This window comes from Cicer arietinum, chromosome 2 (genome assembly GCF_000331145.2).
Source record: "Cicer arietinum cultivar CDC Frontier isolate Library 1 chromosome 2, Cicar.CDCFrontier_v2.0, whole genome shotgun sequence".
Classification (NCBI taxonomy): domain Eukaryota; kingdom Viridiplantae; phylum Streptophyta; class Magnoliopsida; order Fabales; family Fabaceae; genus Cicer; species Cicer arietinum.
The window spans coordinates 37,934,948-37,959,123 of record NC_021161.2 but is presented as its reverse complement, the minus strand read 5'-3'; the positions used below and the strand labels follow the sequence as shown (position 1 = coordinate 37,959,123).

General features: G+C 29.4%; 1 long non-coding RNA gene across 1 annotated transcript; it reads right to left on the bottom strand.

The window, feature by feature from the left end:
* Positions 1-12,562: 12,562 nt before the first annotated feature.
* On the bottom strand, positions 12,563-19,877 carry LOC101504872 (uncharacterized). The gene is made up of 4 exons (XR_012161915.1): positions 19,563-19,877; positions 19,275-19,325; positions 13,348-13,395; positions 12,563-12,732 (listed from the first exon to the last, which is right to left on the bottom strand). It is a non-coding gene; the product is annotated as an uncharacterized lncRNA (long non-coding RNA).
* Between the last annotated feature and the right edge of the window lie 4,299 nt (positions 19,878-24,176).

The following is a 24,176-nucleotide window of genomic DNA, read 5'->3' as shown; positions in this document are numbered from 1 at the left end:
TATATATATATATTGTCATTAATAAAATAAAACAAAGTATAGATTTCTACAATTGACATTTTTGGTCGAAGGTATATGTGTATTAGTGTTTGACACATGTTGTTCAAATTGATGTATTAATGTCAATGTTGTGCATGATGTTTGTCTCGATATGTGCTTCATAGTCATAGACACTAAGTAAACACACATTTTTAATTTATTATGTTAAACTATTTATTAATTTGAGTTACTGATTTTTGTCTTTGTAACATCTCTTTCATTAAATAGAGAAATAGTAATGTAATAAATATTTAAGTATCTTATCTTCAAATATAGAAAAGATTCTCACAATGACTAAAATTATTGGAAGAAATTATGGAAATGTGAAAAAACATCAACTCATACTCCACGCAAATAGATTATAGTATTAGAGATTCTTATTCCTATTCTAACCTTCTCTTTTCTATCTCTTCTCTTTATTTTTTCTGTGGTTATTAGTTTGGTGAATCACTACTTACTAATCCAAGAAAAAAAACTGAGTTCAATTGGTTTATAACATTGAAAAATGTAATGGTTTTTACATGGAAGCTAACAAAGAAATTTTGTGGTCCCTTAAATTAACACTAATGGTTCAATTTATCAAGTCCATATTTTTATGCCTTGTAAGCTTCATGTATATTACACTTTACCAATTATATATACATAAGTTCTATAAAATATGCACATTTATCTCTTACATGTACCCTTTTCTTTTTCTTCATCTATAAATACTTTGTTTTACTATAACATTTTTCTTCACCTCTAAAGCTATTGGCAATAATTAAAGAAGTGACTTTTTGTTTTGAAATAAATTAAAGTGACTTTTTCTTTTGAAAAAAATTAGAGAAATGACTTTATTTACTTACAAACCATTGGAATTGAAAATCTTAATATTTAAAACGTGCATCAAGATTTTGTGGTTTGATAAGAAATAATGCAAATAAAGAAAAAAGAAAAGCTTGAATTAATGAACTTCACACGGGACTCACACTTTATAGTTGCTAATTAAAGAAATGTTTTAGCATGGTAACAAATGAGAGAATCTTACAATTGAGGGACATGCATGATACTTGACACATAGATTTATCTATCTCTTCTTTTCCTCTATAAATATTTTTGTTAGTCGATCATAGTTCTTCACTCATGATCTCTAAGTCTCTCTCTCTCTCTCTCTCTCTCTCTCTCTCTCTCTCTCTCTCTCTCTCTCTCTCTCTCTCTCTCAATATTAATATACTCTTTGTTGTTGTCCTCTTCAATATATATACTTAACTTACTTTTCACAATACAAAGCCTAACTTTTAACTTACTATTCACCCCTCACTCACTTATAACATTTCTCTCTCAATATTATTATATTTATGTTTCTTATTCAATATATATACTCTCTAGCTTCTTTATCACAAAACACCTTCTATACAACTCACTACTATAATCTCTTCTGTTCCTCAAAAATATATAGTAAGAGGCTCTATAACATACATACATACATACATACATACATACATACATACATACATACATACATACATACATACATACATACATACATACATACATATTAGAGACTCCTTGCATATATTTTTTCTTTAATGTTTGTTCATAATGTCAAAGGTTTAATTATTTGTTAACTTCAATAATATCACAGCTATTTACCTAGATTGTCGTCATTTGAAGTTTGCTTCCTTATTCAGAGCATCTCCAACATAGACAATAGGATACATTTTTTTCCAAAAGATCAAACGTATTCATTGAGATACTCTATCATTTAACTAAGATATAAATATTGTTACTTATGTAATTATCATGTATAAAAAGATAATTTATAATTAAGCATCCGAAATTTCATATTATTAACTTACAAACCAAATTAGTCTAGCTTGCATTCAAGAAATGAGACAATTGTATAACTTTATATTTCGAATTTAGAGAAGATAAAATTATATATTTAGTCATAAGTGATTTTATTTATTAATTTGTCTCTTATGACAGATTTTTTATTTATAGTCCCAGCAGCCACATCAGTTGACCAAGGTGAAACATTCTGTAAGGATGCATGTTTTGGAATTTTGTTTTTTGGCGCAAGTTTAGCACTTCATTATGCATTGTATGAAATGATGTAATGGATAGTACGTCTCTAAAATGGTCATGTTGACAGTCTCTTATTCCAGCAATTGAGACAGATATTATGTCAACCCCGTCTGCAATAGCATCATCAAAAACTGCAAGAAAGCTTGTAGAGCCTCAAACAGAGGACCAACATGCCTTATAGACGACAATTCTTGTGGAGGAAGACCCGTCTCTTAATTTGTCCTAAACCTAACATATTTACATGGCTAACTAGGTTGTCAGTTGCTACTAATGCTACATTAGTCCCATGACCCGTGTAGTCTCTTGGAGAGAATAATAGGTCAATATCGTCTTCATCAATCATATAATACTTTGTTCCAATTAATTTACTACACAAATATATATCAACCAATGTTAGTATAATTGTACTCTCTTTCTCTTTGTAAATTAAAATTTTAACATGAGTTAAAGTATAACATATTACATATTGCAGATTTAGAGAGTAACATATTATCTGTAACATGAGTTAAAGTATAACATATTACTTGTTGCAGATTCTAGAATCAATTATTCCAATGATGATATCAGATTTAGAGTGTTATGTCTCCACAGGTTAAGGGAAACCTATAAAATCCTAAAATTTTGTGATAAGAATTTTATGTTTTTCCTCAGGAAAGACATACACCACCCCATTAAGTCCTACATTATCAATTTTTATAGTCAGCAAATATATAATTATATATGTAGAAACAATAGATAATTTTTCAATAGAAAAAACTATTGTCTACATATACCAGCCATTATGTCGGCTTCTTTATCTGTTAGTTTTGCCACAAAGTCGTAGAAGCTGCGTTTGTAATGATGAAGTATAGACTTTGTTGTTGAATTGCTGAATATTTAAATAGTTTACCATTACTTTGTAGTTTCTTTATACATAAAGTACTAAAAAAAGTATTTGATGAAAAAATTGATGAAATATAACCTCTCTGCAACTTTTAGTAGCATCTTTTGATATATGAATAGCAAAGAAGTTTCATCATTCATGTTATGGCCGGTGTAGACAATGTAAGTTTACAATGTAAGTCTATATATATATATATATATGTATGTATGTATGTATGTATGTATGTATGTATGTATGTATGTATGGTAACAGAAAGAAAAGATAAAAAAAGAATTTATTTTTTTAATGTGAGTGCCTTTTTAAGTGTAGTTTCAACATAAGTTAGTCAAGTGGTAAAAAATATCTTAATAGAACAAAATAGTGATCAAATAACATAGAAATTATTGGAAGTTAAATTAACCAAATTTAATATTAAAAATTAATTGAAATATATAGCTAGCGATTTTTAGTTAATGAATAATAACAAAAAAAATGAGAAAATATCAAGATTATGAGTCAGTGAGGGGTGAAGAAAAATGATATATTAACATAAGTATTTATAGAAAAAGAAGAGTGAGTGTGTTTGCTTTGTAACAACACATACTCTGTTTCATTTTCTTTCTAAACACACAATTATAAGATTCTATTCTCTTAATGTTTAGCTATTTAAGTCATTTAATTTGTTTTCTTTGCAAGATAATGTTTAGAATTATTGAGATTTGCATAACTGAATTCATTTAATGCAACAGGTTAAGTATCATGCATGCATATTCCTATTGCATTTTTAGCATGGCGAGCCTTAGTGTGGTCCACTTTTCTCAAACTAAAACTAATATGCTTCACATTTTTCTGGGAACTATATGTGAGCTTTGTTCACATTTCCATACTCTCTTCCAATTAGCCAACTCATAGTGGACATCTTTTTTATATTTAAAAGTAAAAGACCAAAATATTTATGACACTAGTGTACAAAACAAATTATGGGGATTATTTCATTTAGATTTAGGAGTATAAACATCAAAATGCGTCTATATGTATGTATGTTGTTAGCATGTATGTATGTATGTATGTATGTATGTATGTATGTATGTATGTATGTATGTATGTATGTATGTCATTATATATAACATTGTTGACGTTTTAAAACATAAAAGATCAAATTGTCACTTAAATTAAAATAAGTGACCAAATCGGGACAAAAAAAGATAAATGACTAAAACGTTAACTGAAATTAAGTTAAGGGATCATAAGTGGTATTAAGAAGAAGAAGAAGAGTGCGTGTGTTTGCTTAGTAACAACACATACTCTGTTTCTTTTTCTTTCTATACACACAATGCTAAGATTCTCTTCTTTTAATGTTTACCTCCTTAAGTCATTTAATTTGTTTTCTTTACAACAGAATGTTCATAATTATTGAGTTTTGCATACTTGAATCCATTTAATGCAATAGGTTAAGTATCATGCATGCATATTCCTATTGCATTTTTAGCATGGCGAGTGTTAGTGTGGTCCACTTTTCTCAAACTAAAACTAATATGCTTCACATTTTTCTGGGAACTATATGTGAGCTTTGTTCATATTTCCATACTCTCATCCAATTTGACAACTCATAGTGGGAATCTTTTTTATATTTGAAAGTAAAAGGCCAAATTATTTATGACACTAGTGTACAAAAGAAAATGGATGAAACAAAGACACAAATCGATAATTAAACATACACCATATACGACAGCGATACATCAACATCAAATATTTGAGAAAATTAATTAATTTAATGTAATTAATTTGTATGTGTTGTTTATGCGTTCGACATCACCAACAACACATGTCAAACATTGCAAGACTTGCACTGTAATATTGCAATAAAGCTTTTCAAGTGTATGCATCATGCATGCATATTCAACTTGCATTTTTAGCAAGATGAGTAGGAAAATATGAACTTGATGGTCCACTATGTGTAAAGTGTGAAATTAACTAATAGGTGACTTCGCTAATTCATGCTTTTGTTTTTCTTTATCAAATTTACTTCTTTTTTATCAGCTTTAGAATATTACCACAATTTTTGTTTGTTTACTATTTAGTGACATTTTCTATAATTATGGTATATATATATATATATATTATGTTTCTTTTTCCCTCTGGCTATTCACTAATACATACACAACTATAAAAAGTATCATGTAAGTAACTTTCATTTATAGTTTACATGTTTAACATTTTGAAGGGATTACATTATTATTAATATTATTGGTGATCACTCTTATATCTTAGACTTTATTTGTGCATAGTATCCAACAATCAATTATATAAAGTGATTCACGTAATTATTTATATTTAATTAATTTTAAAATAATTTAAAGCTTAAATTGATTTTACTTTCAAAGTAGTTGTAAGTACCCAACCGAACTCAATATGATAGCTAGGGATTTATTATTATTATTATTATTATTATTATTATTATTATTATTATTATTATTATTATTATTATCAATCAAAATATTGTTTTTATTTTATTTTATCGTAGTTAGTATTTGGACCTCCTATATATATATATATTTGAATGACAACCTCCTCTATATATTTTATAGAACTTATGTATATATAATTATTAAAGTGTGATATACATGAAGCTTACGAGGTATGAAAATGTAAACTTGATAAATTGAACCATAATGTAAATTTAATGGACTACAAAATTTCTTTGTTAGCTTCCATGTAGACACCATTACATTTTTCAATGTTATAAATCAATTTAACTAATTTTTTCTTAGATTAGTAAGTAGTGAATCACCAAACCAATAACTACTTGAAAAGTAAAGAAAATAGATAGAAAAGATAAGGTTAGAATAGGAATAAGAATCTTTGATACTATAATCTATTTGTCTGGATCATGAGTTAACGTTTTTTCACATTTCCAAACTTTCTTCCAATAATCTAAGTCATTGTGAGAATCTTTTCTCTATTTGAAGACAAGATTTTAAAATATTTATTACATTAGTATTTCTCTATTAAATGAAAGAGATAAAATAAAGACAAAAATCGGGAACTTTAATTAATAAACAACTTAAAACAACAAATTAAAATTGTGTATTTGTTTAGTGCCTATGACTATGAAGTGCATACTGAAACAGACATCATAGATGATATTGACATTAATACATCAATTCTAACAACACATGTCAAACAATGGGTCACACGCTTTCGACCAAAAGTGTCAATTGTAGAAGTCTATGATTTGTTTTATTTTTTTTAATGACTATATATATATATATATGATTTGATTTCTTTTAATGCTAATATATTCTTAATGGTTAGCAAGCTAAGTATTTTGGTAATTAGTGTCAATTGCATGTGAAGTTCATTAATTGACGCTAGCTTGATTTTGAACTCCAATTTTTTTTTTCCTAAGGATAAAATCGTAATATTTTATTTCATGAATTTATTTTGCAAACTCGTATTGGCAGGAAAGGAGTATGCAATATATTATGCTTTATAAACTTTGGTTTTGAAATCAATCCATCAAAGGGGAGAAAAATTATATTGATAAACAAATTAAAGAATATATGGGTACTCTTGAAAATTCATGTTAAAAACATATATTGAATTTATTGGTGTATGCAATATTATATTAGTAGTATGTAAACGTCAATTAACATTGTCAATAAAAGGAACTTTGTGAATGTAAGTAGGTTTTTTTTATAGTACTCTCTTAACTTTGTCAAAGTGCACTAATCTACTTTTTTTTATATCACATGTATATTATTTTCTGGTAAAAAAAAAATACACATTGTACATTAATTTATTAGATCTTATTAATTCCCCCAAATTTTAAGTATGGACAGTTAATTAAACTATAATTAATTCAATTATATATTTAACTCATATTTTTGTCATTTATTAGTTTATTCTGTATTTCTATTTATTAATGAAGTTCGACAACTTCACTGAATTTGGACGGGTCCAAAAAATATATCTCAAAACTTCTGAGTCTTTTTTTCAGCTTTTTATTCTAACACACATGTTATATATCTACAATTAACTTGAATAAATGTTACATTTTTGTCTTAGCACCTCTTACATGCAATCGAATCATACTCTTCTGCTTATATATTTGTGAGATATGAGTAATATTTTACTTGTCTCAGTCTTGCAATGAGAGTAATATGTGTTTCAGTGCAACATTATATTTTTGGTATGTCATCAACATGCTTTTTCTCTTCTCTATCTAAATGTCTAACAAATGTATGCCCCTCCAAAATTTTAGGTAATGCATGATTGTGAACTCCACAAATCACTTTAATTGTCCATCCAAATTAATCTTTTAATGATTTTGATCTAAACTTTGAAGAAAAACCACATTTTTTTGTTGAACTTCAAGTTGAACTATAAACACATTTGATCTAAATATTTGTATCAAATATTTAAAATAAAATAAATTATAATAATTAATCACAATAATAGTTTTTAACAATATTAATTATAATGATTCATATTTGATCTATGGTGAAAATGTTGGTAGTATCGATACAAAAGAGTTTATCGAAAAACTTCTGAAATGTTTTTCGGCAATTTTCATGTTCAATATTATGTACCGAAAGTCTTTAAAAAAATTTCAAATAGTTTCAGAGAAATGTTTTATAATTTTTTTGATACGTTATCGTTACCAAGGAACACAAGTTAAGTTTTTAAAAAATTATGAAAAAGTACCAAAAAACTTGAATTGATTTTCACGAAAATATTTAAAATGGAGAAGTAAAAAGGAAATTTGAGTTTGTAAAATAGTTAAAATTTACAAGGGTAAAGTTGATATTTTAAAATTATTTGAGGCATATGTAATGAATGTATGAGAGACGAGATAGACAGAGTGAGAGAATCAGCCACAGACTTAAAAATGAGGAGAACCAACATGACCAATGGGAGCATGAGAAGATTATTAGTAAGTTCAAGAAGTATGACACATAGAGAAACAATCATTCTCATGGTGCCACCAAGGAACGATGCGGCTCCAAGGAGAGCAAATAAACCAGTATCAAGAACAGTGAAACAGTCATTGTAGTGGTTGGGTGGACACTAAAAATTTGCAATTGGAGGGGTGAAAAACTATGATAATGACTTTGTATTGAAGGTGAGGTTTTGTATTGTGAAAAATAAGCTCAGGATATATATTCAAGAGGAAAACAACAAAAAGGAGTATATTAATATTAAGAGAGAGAGAGAGAGATTATGAGTGAGTGAGGGGTGAAGAACTATGATCGACTAACACAAGTATTTATAGAGAAAAAGAAGAGATGAATGTGTGAGTCAAGTATCATGCATGTTCCCTCAATGGTAAGATTTTCTCATTTGTTATCATGCTAAGACATGTCTTTAATTAACAACTATGAAGTGTGAATCGCATGTGAAGTTCATTTACTCAAGCTTTTCTTTTTTCTTTATTTGCATTACTTCTTTTTCTTTCTAACCACAAAATCTTGATGCTTCTTTTAAATGCTAAGATTTTCAATTCCAATGGTTTGTAAGTTAATTAAGTCAGTTATCTAATTTATTTCAAAATAAAAAGTCATTTTTTTAATTGTTGTCAACTATTTCAAAACAAAGTATTTATAGATGAAGAAAAAGAGAAGGGTACGTGTAAGAAATGAATGGGCATAAATTGTTTATAATGTCTTACAATAGTAAAGATTATCTTGATTGTTAACATGTGAAGCATAATTAGTGTGAAGTGTGAATATTAACTTTAGATGTGTTTTGCAAGTCACTTGCACTGTAATATTACAATAAAGTTTTTCACGTGTATGCATCATGCATGCATATTCAACTTGCATTTTTAGTAAAATAACACTACTAGAATCTTGCTTTTTACCTGTGGATTTAATCAAACAATTCGCAGGAACACACGTTACCTGCGGATTTCTTGGCGGAACCATATCCCCACGTAAAACATTCGTGGATAATTATTTCCTGAAGATTTACGTATCCGCGGGCAAAAGACCTGCGGATAAATCCGCAGGAAACGTAAGTAGAACCCGCAACAAATATTAAGCAAACTTAAGGCACTTTCTTACGACTTTTCGTACAGAAATATCTGCAGTACTATTCATACAAATATGTTTCGCATGAAAATCTGCAGGTATATCCACATGGAATTTCACTGCAAGATAAGTTTCCCAAGAAAATCCGTAGGTAATTTCGTATCAAAATTATTTAAAAAAAGAATCAATAGGCTTAAATTTCCACCGTAAATGAGTTTTTCTAATTTTTTATTTGTACGAAAATTTTAACTAAAAATATATGAAAATATTATTATAAATATTTATTTTTAATATTTAATATTAGTCTTTAATTAAAATATTATTGCAATACTCCAAAATCAAATTTATATCATGTTTTCAAATCAAAAGTAAATATTAATTAAAGCATGATCAAACTATTGTGATAATTCTAAACAAAATTGATATCATGTTCGCAAATCATAACTAAGTATTAATTAAAGCATGATAAAAAAAAAACTAAGTATAATTAAGTACATGATACAACCAATTTAACAAAATAAATACAAATACTACTCAATGTGATCACTACTAATCTCATCATCCCCACTATCTTCATCAGTTTCATTGTTGGATTGTGGTGATGAGCTTGGACGAGAAGAAGATCCAACAAATCCTAAATGATGCATCAAAAAGTTTAAATTTTTGTTGGTCTCGACCATCTCTTTTTCTTGTCGTTGCAACTGTTGTTTCATCAACAACTTTTCTTGCTCCTGTTTTTGCAACGATTCATTCAAAGCATGAACTTGACTTCTCAAAGCATCAACCTCTAAATTAGCCTTTGAATCAGAACGCATTGATGGCTGATTTGGATTCAATGTTTTGGATATAGATCCAAGACCAAATATTCTCCCTTTCTTTCTCCCAACTACATCCACCCATATATCAATATCAGATGGCATATCTTTGGTTGGTTGATTATCAACTTCGTCCTCTCCCGAAACAAAAGTCGAAGCTTCAAATGATAACTCAATCTTTTTGTTTTTAAATTTCTCCTGCAAGAAAATAGAAAATTTAAGGCATAAATGTTTTCATATAATCAGAATTATTAACTAATTGTTGGAACACACGTAGTGCATAATCCTTAAAATAATACTTAAGATGATGAGCTTACATATGCAGATTCAGCATGAATACCGACTCAGTTTTTATCTTTAGTACGATGAGTACAAAAATAAAAGTCACTAAATATTGGGTCTTCTCCTTTCGCCTCCTTCTATAAAAAAAACTATATCTTAATTTCATTAATATTTAAATATAAAATAGAAAAGTAACAATACCATTCTTTTCCAAAGCACCTGATGAGGAATTGATCCGCCAATGTGAAGAGATGCACCATCCATAGAATTGCGGTTTATTTTATTTATCTCAGATTTTTTTTTTTGGAAATTAGAGGAATTCTAAATTGTCTTCAATTGTTCCCACGTTGTCTCTCCCATCCAAGTTGGCTTATTTTCCAAATCTTTACGTGCATCTTGCATTAGTTGTAACATCTTAGCTGCACTCCTTTTTTCAAAGTTGCGTCGTACCATGTCATTCAAAGTTGGGGGCCATGTTAACCTTTTCTGTAATGGAAAAAAACAAAAGTAGTGGGAGAAGATGAACAAAATGGATGCATAAAATAGAAACAATATCTCACACATCAATCTAGGAATCAGGCTAGGAGAGAAATTAAAAACCACACAATACACAAACTAACTAATTAATCAACCAAACAGATTACATTGAGAAACATTTTATGAGCAGATGTATATATGAATGAACATAAAATGTAAGAAATAATATTGGATTTATGAAATGTATATCTGAATATGTGTTTTTATATATATAGGAAGTAGTAAAGTGTCAAAGAGCAGATGCAGCAAATAGTCTTGTTTATGAAGCAAATGTGAGGCTAACTCCAAAATTGTTTTTCTTTTTACTGTGTCAAACTTGGAATCTACTAGAGTTATATAAGTTTGATCTGGTATACATTCACTTTAAATTTTGATTTTTAATATCTTTTAAGTGTTAGTCTTTGTGATCTGTCCCAATGTAGCTCCTTTTTCTATGATTGCATCTTTAATATTTTAATTTCAAATGAAACTAGTTTGTACAAATTCAGCATTTTACAGTGAATGTGCAAATTGTTCAATAGTAAATCTTGATTGATTACAAGTTAGTTAGTTGCATTTTTCAATGTTCTTGGCTGCTATTGAAATTTTTCAATGTTTAATTTTGATATTAGAAATCACTATTATTTTGTAATTGTGCAATGTTTTTCCTTTATTTTGTAATTGTGCAATGTTTTTCCTTTACCACTTTTGATTTGTAAGGAAGGTTATTTGTTTATATTTTTATATAATCAAAACGTATTAATAAGAGTAAGATAATCTAACATTCTAAAATATTATATTTTAAATATACAATAACAACAATTATTCAAAAACACATTATAAAATATTTTATAATATATAATTTAAACAATCATAAAAACAGTAATTTGACAAACAAAATAATAAATTAATCAATTTCATAGTGCACCATCACCATCATAATGATCTTTGTAAAATCTCATAATGCACCTTTGTAAAATCTCACAATGCACCATCAAATATCAATTTATTTCTCATGCACCATATATGCCACTTTGTTGCAAGCCAGATGATGCTTCTCACCTTCTTTGCTTTAACGTTTTTGAGCAATTTGTTGAATTATGTCAAATTCTTCCACATCAACCAAGAAAAAGTATATCAAATTCTTACATGACAGAAATCAATGATTGCAAGAATCATTCTCACTAAAACACAAAGCCGAATCTCATATTTCAACTAAAAACATATATTTTTATTGATTGATTTGATCTCACTATTAATTAATTTAATTTAATTGAAGAAGAAAACAGGTACAATATAATTTTTTTTAAAGATTAAAATTAAATTTCTTACATTTTGCAAGATTAAGTGTAATTAAACCTTAACCAATTAATTATTCACCGTTAAAAAATTAAATTTCCTGCATTTTTCAATGTTTTTGTTTTTAGGCAGTTTCGTGGCTTCCATGCCAAAGGACCAGCATTTAGTTGCCTATTTTTTAAATCTGATACTATTTTACTATCAATAAATATCAACCTAAAATGAGTAAGAATCTGAATTTCATAGCTGGTTTAGATTGCATACCTCCTATAGTGCAAGTATCATTTGATAATTTCTATATATTTAAGAATTGGAACAAAAACCTCAAACTGAACAGAATATAATGTCAGTCAACATGAAAATTATCTCTCAATAGTCCCATTGGGACTCTTTCATCCCCTAAACAATTAAAACCATTATTGCAGCAAAGTTAAAGCCAACTCTATCAAAACTTCAGCACATCCCAGATCCCAACCAAAAATAATCTCATACTAGTAATACACTCCAAGCACAAGCCAACTACAATAATCAGAATACATGTATTATCAACTACTAAAGTTTATCTTTTTTCAAGAAAACATTATATATAGTTGCATTTATGAGACAAATAAGTCTAGAAAGATTAATGTGGGATGTGTTTGTATCTAGTATAGTTATGGTTGGCAGAAAATCAGTTGAATGTAGTAATATTACCTTAAACAAGTCGAACAAATCATTTCGGTTATCTTTACTTAACTTTCTCCATGACGGTTTTCCCTCTTCCAAGCTAGAACGTATGATACTAGCAATTGTTGAAATTACTAGTTTGTGTTGATCAACCCTATGTAAAAAAAGAAATATATAAAATTATGTAGTGCAACTTAATAATAAAATAAAACATCAATAAAATGTGAGTTACTCATTCATCCCCTTCTGGGAGTATTGGAATTTTTGATATATTTTCTTCACTACTAATATGACTAGATGAAGATTGAACTTGAGGTTGAGCTTGAAGTGGTGGAGGGTGAGATTGCTTGGATTTGGGTCGTGATCGAGGTTGAGCTTGAGATTGCGGTGGTGGAGGGTAAGATTGAGTGGATTGAGGACGAGATCGATATATGGGTGGGGATTGAGATAGTAGAGGATGAGATTGGGTGGATTTGGGTCGTGATTGGGGTTGAGGATGAATAAGTTGGTTGGATTGTGGTTGAAATGAAGGTGTAAAGGGTTGAGGTTGAAATATGGATGGAATGGGTTGTGGTTGAGGTTGAAATACGGATGGAATGGGTTGTGGTTGAGGTTTAAATAGAAGTGGAATGGGTAGTGGTTGAGGTTGAGTGAGTTGCGGCTGAAATAAGGGTGGAGTGAGCTGTGGTTGAGTGAGTTGAGGCTGAAATAATGGTGGAGTGGGATGAGGTTGAGTAATGGAAGTTGAGTTTGAGGGGGGAATATTAACCTTTACAACTCTCTTCTTTGTTGACCTTTTGGTTTGCTTCATAATTGACTGCAAAAGAAGAAAAAGTAGGTTATATATTCTATACGAGATATATGGGTAAAAAATAGAATGCAAACACTACAATGTGGGCTCGACCCCGATCATGTATATGCTTTAATTATTGAGATATATGAACAAGAGACAAACGTTAGGTTGCAATGAGTAAAAAATAAGCATTATGTTACACTATTTATACTTCTAATAAAAAATAAGCATATGAAGTAAAGATTTACCAATTCCTTTTTATTAAATCTACCAATTCCTTTTTGAATACTACTATGTTAAATCAAACACATTATCAATAAAGAGCTAACAAATACTATTCAATAGAATCATCTTCATCTTCACCATCGTCACTGAAATCATCTTCATCCTCATCATCTTGCATCATATGCAAATCAACTTATTCACCATAAACTGAATCATCTTGTAAGTTATCAATTGGGTCATCTTCAATTGTTGCATTAACTTCTGATTCTTGCACTTGAAAATCAACTTCTAAAGTATGCCTATCATTAACAACCCCTCTCGGCTTTGTCTTCATAACTACCAACCAATCAACTCTTTGGCGCCCAGGATAAGGTGAATAGTAAACTTGAGTTGCAGATTTTGAAATAAAAGGATCAAATTTACCGTATTTTCTCCCTTTTCGTACTTCTACAATCTTGTATTGATTATGTATCCTCATTCCACGACTTGAAGGGTCGAACCAATCACAGTAAAATAAAATTAGCTTTCGTGTTGCTTGACTTCGCCATTCAAATTCTAGAATCTCGGAAACAACACCATAATAATCACTTGAGGTTTCACCTTGACCAATTCCCTTAACACATACTCCACTATTATATGTTATTTTGCCTTCACCCCAAGAAGTTGTGTTGAATTGGTATCCATTCACATGATAAATAGGCCATAACTTTGCTAGTCTCAAGGGTCCTCTTGCCAAGTCATACAAGTTAGGGTTTTGCATCGTAAGTTTGTGATTCTTTGTCACCTAGTCACATAAAGCAATTCATATAACTTAGGTTAAACAATTTGTACATCTTTGTTTTAATCCAAATAAGATTGAATAGTCTAAATAAGTGCTTACATATTCTTGAAACCATCGCGGAAAGTCAACTTCTATTTGTGTATCAATGACATTGTCATTGAGATCTCCATATATACTTTTCAAACTTTGTACATACATCCTATACATGATATTTTAAAAAAATTAGATGTTGTTGTTCGTTGAATAATGGAGATATATTTAATATATTAATACTTACTCAATGAATTGCTTAACCTCAATGCAATTTAAGAGAACATGCAATTGGGCAGCCGCCAATTCTTTATCGTTAAGCCACCTATCACTGCATTTTCCACTTGTTTCGCCATGTAAATTTTCAAAGATAGGCAAAGTTTGTATCACATGGTCTTGATGAGTCCTCTTATTTAGGCCAATTGTACTTGCATATTGGGCAAGAGGCACAAAATAATGGGTACTGAAATAGGTTATCTCTTGAACCAAATATGCTTCACTAATACATCCTTCCACATTTTTTTTTTTGTTTTTTACGGTTTTTTTAATTTTATTTATAAACCTTTCAAATGGATACATCCAACGATATTGAACTAGCCCACCCAACTTAGCTTCAAGAGGCAAATGAACCGGTAAATGCTCCATAGAGTCAAAAAATGCAGGTGGAAAGATACACTCCAACTTACATATTATTATAGGAATGTTTTGTTCCATTTGTAATAAGTGACCTTCTCGCAACGTTGTTGAACACAAGTCTCTAAAGAATTGACTGGGTTCAGTTAAGGGTTTTCATATTGGTTCAGGAAGAGCACAAAAAGCTATGGAAGTAGACATTCCATGAATATATGACAATCGTGGCTTTTCATCCCAAAGAGTCTTTTATATTTTGTACCACACATCTACCTAAATTGGAAGCATAACCATCAGGCATCTTTAACCCCTTCACCCATTCGTACACATCATTTTTCTGTTCATTTGTCAAACAAAACTTGGCTTTAGGTTTGGTATAATTCCCATTAGGATTTTTTTTTCAGCAACAACTCCTTTCTGTGGCAATACTCTGCTAAGTCCAATCGTGCCTTCTCATTGTCCTTAGTTTTCTCTTTGTTGTCCATAATTGTATGAAATACATTTTCAAACACGTTCTTCTCTATATGCATAACATCAAGATTAAGCCTCAATAGGTTGTGTCTCCAATAAGGCAAATCCCAAAATATGCTTCTTTTGGTCCAATTGTGCAAAATTCCGTAGCCAGGAACAATGCATTTCCTCATGTCAGTTATCTTGGGAATTCCATAAACCTTTTCCCACACTTGTTCACCACTTAACATAGGAGGATGCTCATTTTTATCAATTCTATTCTTGTAAAAGGCAACCTTGTTTCTTCTAAATGCATGATTATCAGGTAAAAATTGACGGTGACAATCAAACCAAGACGTTTTCCTTCCGTGTTTCAATGTAAAAGCTTTTGAATTTTCCTTGCATGTTGGACATGCTAATCTTCCAGCAGTACTCCACCCAGACAACATACCATAGGCTGGAAAATCATTTATTGTCCACATTAATGTAGCTCTCAATTGAAAATTTTGCCTCTTTGAAGCATCATATGTTACTACACCAGCATTCCACAATTGTTGCAACTCATCTATAAGCGACTGCAAATACACATCAATTTTACCTTTTGGACTGTGTGGATCTGGAATGATCAAGGACAAGAACATATAAGGCGTCATCATACATAGCTCGGGAGGTAGGTTATATGGTGTGACAATTACTGGCCAACAAGAATATGGTGTGGCTGATTGGCTAAAAGGGGTGAAGCCATCAGCACACAAACCAAGTCTAACATTTCGAGGTTCTGAGGAAAATCTAGGATATACTTGGTCAAAGTGTTTCCATGCTTCTCCGTCTGAAGGATGACACAACACACCTTTTTCTCTACGATTTTCAAAGTGCCATCTCATGTGCCCTGCAGATCTCGGAGAAGCATATAATCTTTGCAAGTGAAGGGTGAGAGGCAATTAATGCAATCTCTTGCGAGGAACGTACTTAGAGTTTCTCCTATGTACATTATTGGCTTTATATCGAGGCTCATTACAAAATTTGCATTCCTTCAAATTTATGTCATCTTTATAATAAAGCATACACCCATTAATGCAACAATCTATCTTGATCTTGGATAAACCGAGTCCGGCAACAAGTTTCTTTGTTTCCCTAAAGTTTGATGGAATTATGTTCTCAGGGTGACTTGACTCCTTCATAAACTTCATCTCGTCATCGAAACAAGCATGTGACATGTTGTGCTTAGATTTTAAACCCAACATTGTAATAGAGGCAGACAACTCTGTTGTATTTTTACATCGAGGCCATAGTGGTTGTTGAGCAGAATTCAACATTTTATAAAACTGGTCAGCTTCCATATTTGGAGGCTCCTCTTGATTTTGAGGACAATGTTGCTCACGATTAAGGCCAGCAACATCATATACCATGTCTTGGTGTCTATCATCATGATCATAACACTACTGGTGACTACTACTACTATAAGACACATCTATGTATGTTTCATCGTCGTCGTTATCATGAACATGACAGACTTTCTCACCGTGGGATGTCCATTCCCAATAGTTGGGTGTAAAACCCTTTTGATGAATGTGAACGTTAACTACATCTGGGGTTAAATGATTTTCATTTTTACACAACTTACATGGACATCTTATTACACCTTCATTCAAATATTTGTCTTGCAGACAAGCAAATTGAATAAATTCTTCGATACCTTTTAAAAACTCAAATGTATATGCTTTTCGACCAAGGAGAAGTCTATTGTACATCCATGTCCTGTGTGCAGGAACTTCCATTTCCTGTACACATGCGGTCTTTGATAAGAAGTTTTTTGGAAGAGAATTAGACGGAATAGTAAATTATATTATGGGCACAAATCCATTTAAGCCCATAATTTGTTATCTAAATACATGTTAGTTTCAAAAGGAATTTTTGCATGAAAGAAAATTATATGGGATAGTACTTATTCTAGGCACAAATCCATTTAATATAATTGATGATGCAATTTGACTACAACAATCTGCAGGGCCCTAATCTGCAGTAACTGTGACCAATTAAGTTTGAAGGAATGTGAAAAAAAATTGTCCTTAATCATAAATTAGTTAGTAGAGCAATTAGGTGTATTTTTTACAATGAATAGTTAAATGTTTTAGATACAATAAATATGAAAATATATTAATAAAAAATACTTAATTCTTCATCAGTAATATAAAATAGTGAACGGTATGAGACAATCAAATATTTCAAATAAAACATTTAATATGAAACAATAGAGACTTAAAATACTAATAATATAGATATTTATTTGAACAAACAGAGACATATTATCCTGTATAATCACACAAAAGGAACAACATATATAATTACTCAAAATGTGACATTGGATAAATTCAAATGGATCCATCCATCCCCCATACATTTAGCTACTAGTACTATATTATATTATTAGCTATATTTATTGGTGAATGTTCATCCACCTTCAATACAAGTAACAAGAAAAAGAACCATATTTATTCTATGAGACCACAAACAAGTAACAAGAAAAAGACACAGAGAGTAACATCATGAAACTTAAAAGTAATTAACCATGTTCTCTAATTAATATAAATGAATAGAATGTTACATTAACAATATAAAATTTTGTGAGCACTAGAAGAGGTAGCACTAAATATAATTGAGCATATGGAGTTTGCAACACAACCTATGATGAATGCAAAACATTAAATTCAGCATACACTATAAGCACAAGAAAGAGTAAAAATAGGTGTAGAAATATAATATCCTATAAATTCAGACTCCCAATTTTTCCAGGTAGTTTTGTGCATATAGCTAATCAAAGAAGCAACTTGGTGGACCAGGTAGTTATGTGCATATAGCTATTCAACAGGTAGTTTTTCTATGGTGGACCAGGAAGGAATATCAATTGTCCCAAAGGAACAAATAATATACAATCATAATTATAAAAATGAACATTAATTTCAATATCCATGTCGACCAAATTCTTCTATGCTCCTCCAATCAATAGAATGAGAATTCAAAAAAATGCACAAACAAAAACAATTAAGTTCTATTAAATTAACTGATATTTTGTGACGCTTGTTCCATAATTAGATGAATGTAATTGTTACTCAATTGATTAATATAATGATCAAACAAGATTAGAATGATAGAAATTAATAGCTTGTTTAACATGTGATAGGTTCAAGAGAGTTTCCTCCTTAAATGGGTTTTAATTCAAAAGTCATCTACCATTACCACTTGGTTCTTCATTCTTGTTTGTCATTGATGTTCACCAATTACCATTATCAATTTTGGCATTTCTTTCATGTTTAGACATTCTTCTCAAAGTTTCCACGAATGATTATAAAGTTTGTTTTCTTTAAGAAAGTTCTATCATATTTTTCAATTGTTTTCTTAAATACAAATTGTTTTCTTTAAGAAATTGTTTTCTAAATAAAACTAGGAGCAGTTTTGTGCACCAAAAGTAGAACAAAACTCCACAAGGTTTTTTTTCACAACTATCTTATTAAACTGATAGAACAACACAAAAAACCACAAATATTAGCATATATATATAAACCTATATTTTGAAGCATGTTGTGAGACAATTAAACAACACATTTGAAATTTTTTCACCGAACTATCTTATACTGACCAAAAACCTTGCAAATAAATAAAGTAGTACAAGATAAACATTAGCTTGTACCTGAAAGTCCAACGAAACTAAGCAAAACCAAACAACAAAGTGGAAAATGGAGACAATGGAAATAATAATTGATAGGGACATTTGAATCAGCATTAATACCTCTATGCAAGTAGCAATGGCGACAATATCAGAATTCTTTGGCTCCTTCAACTTGACAATAGACTCCAATATTAGAAAAATAACTATTCTAGCAACTAAAGCAATTTGAAAATTGAAAATGTTCAAAGAAACAACACATAAAAATACTAAATTAGAAGAAAAACCCTCAATTAGAAGAAAATCAAAACCCTAACTCACTACAGTTCACCAAAATGAATAATGAAACGAGAATAATGAAAAATGACAGAAATGAGACTGAAATAAAATAGAGTGGAACGCAACACTTACGAAGGCGACGAGGTTAAGATGACAACGAAGTTGAGATGCAACGTAAAGAGGTTAAGATTCGATGGCCGTGAGGTGTGACGGTGGTGGCTAAACCAGAAGAAAATCAAAATCCTAACTCACTGTAGTTCACAGAAATGAATAATGAAACGAGAATAATGAAAAATTGCGAGACACCAGACTGATATAAAATAGAGTGGCACGCAACACTTACGACGGCGACGAGGTTATGATGACTATGGTTGAGATGCGGTGGCGAGGTGTGACGGTGGTGATTTGAGATGCGACGATGAGGTGTACAGTGGTGGGTTAAGAATACGCGAGTGTGAGGGTTTCTTTCGATAAGCCTAAATTGAGGGTTTCTTATGAATAATTTGTTTTAGGAGTTAGGCCTAAATTGTTAGTTATGCAAAAATAGGTCTTTGATACATTTCTTTTTTAGCAAAATAGGTCTTTGTAACAAAAAAAAATTTCTTAAAAATATTGAATAATTTTAATGTTTATATATGACTTTTCTTTAATTTTTTATAAACAAATATAATAATTATATTTTTGGGAATTTCTATAGTAAATTTACAAATTTATTTATTTTGATATCATCAAACTAAATCGTGAATGGTTAAATAATATGTCAATTAGTTTGACTATATTTTAAATTTAATATCGTTAAATTTTTAAGTTGTATCTTTTGATTCTATTTTCAAATAACATTTTTTGTCATAATTTTAATTAAAAATAAAATTTTAATTATGAAAACAATTTATTTAATTACTGAGTTCAAAATTAAATAGATAAATTTATCAAAACTCTTAATTCAGTGAAGTTAATAGACAATATACTATAAAATTTAAAAATTACAATAAAATTACTAGTGGAGCGGGTTCAGGTGCAAAAATATAACACTCCAAAGAATTCGTGCTCCAAATTTTAATTTCGGGGAAAACTCAAACCCAACACTAAATCAAAACTAATTTTCCTTTCCAAATCAAGATGGATTCAGATGCATACTGCGAGTCCGAATTATATTCTCATCTTTAATTGTGGAACTTGTCTTATATTTTTTATTTGTCTAAAAAGTAATTCTACCTTATTTATATGAAAGTAAAATCACAAAAAATTGACATGAAATTTACCTGCGGAATTTCCTAATGATAAAATACTCATAAACTTTGGAAAGAAGTTTGCTGCGGACATTTACCGCAGGAAAAAGATGAAAGTTGTTGCGGAAATATAGTCGCCTGTAAATCAGCAACAACGAAAAACGTCACCATTATACCGCAGGAAAATCCTCATGTATTATCAGCAGAAATGCGTACGCAGGAAAATCCGCAGGTAAAAAGCAAATTTCTAGTTGTGTAAGTAGGAAAATATGAACTTGGTGGTCCACTATGTGCAAAGTCAAACTAATTAATATGTGACTTAATTAATTTGTGCTTTTGTTTTTTCTTTATCAACTTTACTTCTTTTTTATCAGCTTTAAAATATTACCATTAATTTTTGTTGTTTATTATTTAGGGACATTTTCTATAATTATGATGTATATATATTATGTTTCTACAAAAAATATCATGTAAGTAACTTTCATTCTTAGTTTACATGTTTAGCATTTTGAATGGATTACATTATTATTAATATTATTGGTGATCACTCTCATATCTTAGATTTTGATTGTGTATAGTATCCAACAACCAATTATATAAATTGATCACGTCATTACTTATATTTAATTAATTTTAAGATAATTTAAAGCTTAAGTTGATTTTAGTTTCAAAATAGTTGTAAGAACCCAACCAAACTCAATAGAATAGCTAAGAATTTATTATTATTATTATTATTATTATTATTATTATTATTATTATTATTATTATTATTATTATTATTATTATTATTATTATTATTATTATTATTATAATCATCAAAAGATTGTGATTTTTTTTTTATCGTAGTTACTAATTTAGTTTTCAAAATTTGCGGTATGCAATTTAGTAATCTATTACTAATAAATAGTTATTAATGTATTTTCATTTATTTTATATAATAATATTTCTTTATTTCTCTAAAATAGGTATATGTCAATATTAAGAGAGAAAATCTGGGTCTGTCCTGCTGGATTTTATAATACTATTATACCAGTGGTATGTAAACATCAATTAACTTTTTCAATAAAAGAAACTTTGTGAATGTGAGTATGTTTTTGGTAGTACTCTCTTAACTTTGTCAAAATGCACTGATATTTTTTTATATCACATGTATATTATTTTCTGGTAAAAAAAATATACATTGTACATTAATTTATTAGATCTTATTAATTCCACCAAATTCTAAGTATGGATAATTAATTATATTCTAATTAATTCAAATATATTTAATTCATATTTTTGTCACCTACTAGTTTATTTTTTGTATTTATTTAGCAAGTTCAACAACTTCTCTTCTTATATATTTGTGACACATGAGTAACATTATTCTTGTCTCCGTCTTGTAATGAGAGTAATATGTGTTTCGGTGCAACATTATATTTTGGTAAGTCATGAACATGTTTTTTCTTTTCTTTATCTAAACGTCCAACAAATGCATGTCCTCTAAAAATATTAGGTAATGCATGGTTGTGAATTCCACAAATTACTTTAACTGTCCATCCAAAACCATCTTTTAATGATTTTGATTTAAGCTTGGAAGGACAACCACACTTTTTTGTTGAACTTCAATTTGAACTATCGACACATTTGTATTTTCCTCCTTTGTTGCAATATAATATTAATTTATTTCTCCTTCCTCTCTCTTCAGTCTTTCTTATCTGACACAATGAAGTGTGTCTTGAGTCTGATTTCTTTTGCCAACAATTCACTAACTACTGATTCAACACTAGGAAGAGGAGTACAATTCAAAATACTCTCTCTATAAACTTTCAATTTAACAGATTTCATAAGAGTCGACTGATCTCACAAATTAGTCATGACCTAGCTAATAGAATTCTTGAAAGATCATATTGTTATATTTAAGGGCTCTAATATCACTTTTCAATTGATAGTGTTTTGCAAAATTAGACTGAACATACAAACATTTCAAATGATCCTAAATCTCTTTAGCAGGATCATATTTTGCTAGTTGCACACTTATGGACTGTTCAACAGAATTATTAATCCAAGTAATGATTTTTGAATTACTAACAGCCTATGTGTTTCAAATATTTTGTATATTTAGCTTCATCATTTTTATTTGTAGGCTTAACAAAAATTTCATCAATATAACTCCACATATCTTTTCTATCAAAAAATTTCATCACATAACTCCAATAAACGTAATTTTGTCCATTAAGATAAATACTAATAACTTGAAGAGAATTATTCCTAACATCAAACATAACAAACAATCTAAAAAAATACGATGAACACAGTCATTGTGAAAGAATAATATAAATTAAGAATAACCTTTGAATAGCAAATTCAAGAACTAAACGAAAATGATGTAACGAAATTGCGTGGACCATAGAGGAAGATAACCGTGATAATTCCTTTAAACAAAATAACCAAAATAATTCCCTTAAACTAAATACCCAATCAAAAGGATGAATCGAAATTTGCTTATGTTAGCCAAGAGACTTGCCAAACTTAAATATCAATTTGACTAATTAACAATAAGTTGACCAACCAATAGAAATAGCCAATAAAATAGGAAAGCATCGAAAGACACAAACTAGAGGCAAACGTGAGATGAAGACTCACCGGAACCAAATTTCTAACCAACCAATGAAATACCAAATCCCACATAAGTTGTTTACCACATTACTCCCCATTCCAAAATCAACCAAAGTTTCTTAAACCGTGTTAACAATGGTGATCAAATATAAATATAGGGTTTTTATAATAAAATAAGTAAATTAATTTATATTTATTAGCGTTACAATAAATATATATACCAGTGATTTAAAAATACTTTTATTACTAACATATAATAACAATCTTATCCAAAAGTATTCATAAAACTTATAGAAAATGGAGTGAAAATATTGGAGCCTAGAAAAATTAGAGCATAAAATATAGGATATGGATAAAGAAGCAAGAATGACATTGTGGGGGTTGTGAGTACTACGGCACTTAAAGAAGGAAACGTAACATGAGATGCTTAGAGCCTTTTATTCTTTGTGAGCTTCTTTTCTTTTTTATATTTTTTCAAAAACTTCTAATTTTTGTTTGAGTTGAGAGATGTATTTTATCCATTAAGATCGGTCAATTTAAACTTGAATTTGAGAACATAGGGGCAAAAGAAAAAGTCACCTTGTTCTTTTGATAGGTACATGATTGGATACACATACGGATAAGGTCCATCATTTTAAAAATACTGTTTTTTTTTTTTTTTTAAGTATTTATAAAGCATTCATTGTATTGTATTCGGTGGAATAATAAATATCACTTGAAATTCACACATATATTAAATTTGATACATAATATTAAGTTTTAACAATATCATTTTTTTTCCATGGGAACTTAAAATTTTTTTTTGGGTATATTTATTATCTATTTGTTTTTAAATTTTAATTTATAAATTATGACTTGCATTCATGAAAATGAAATTTAGCACTATATCTATTTATTTATATAATATGACTAAATCAAT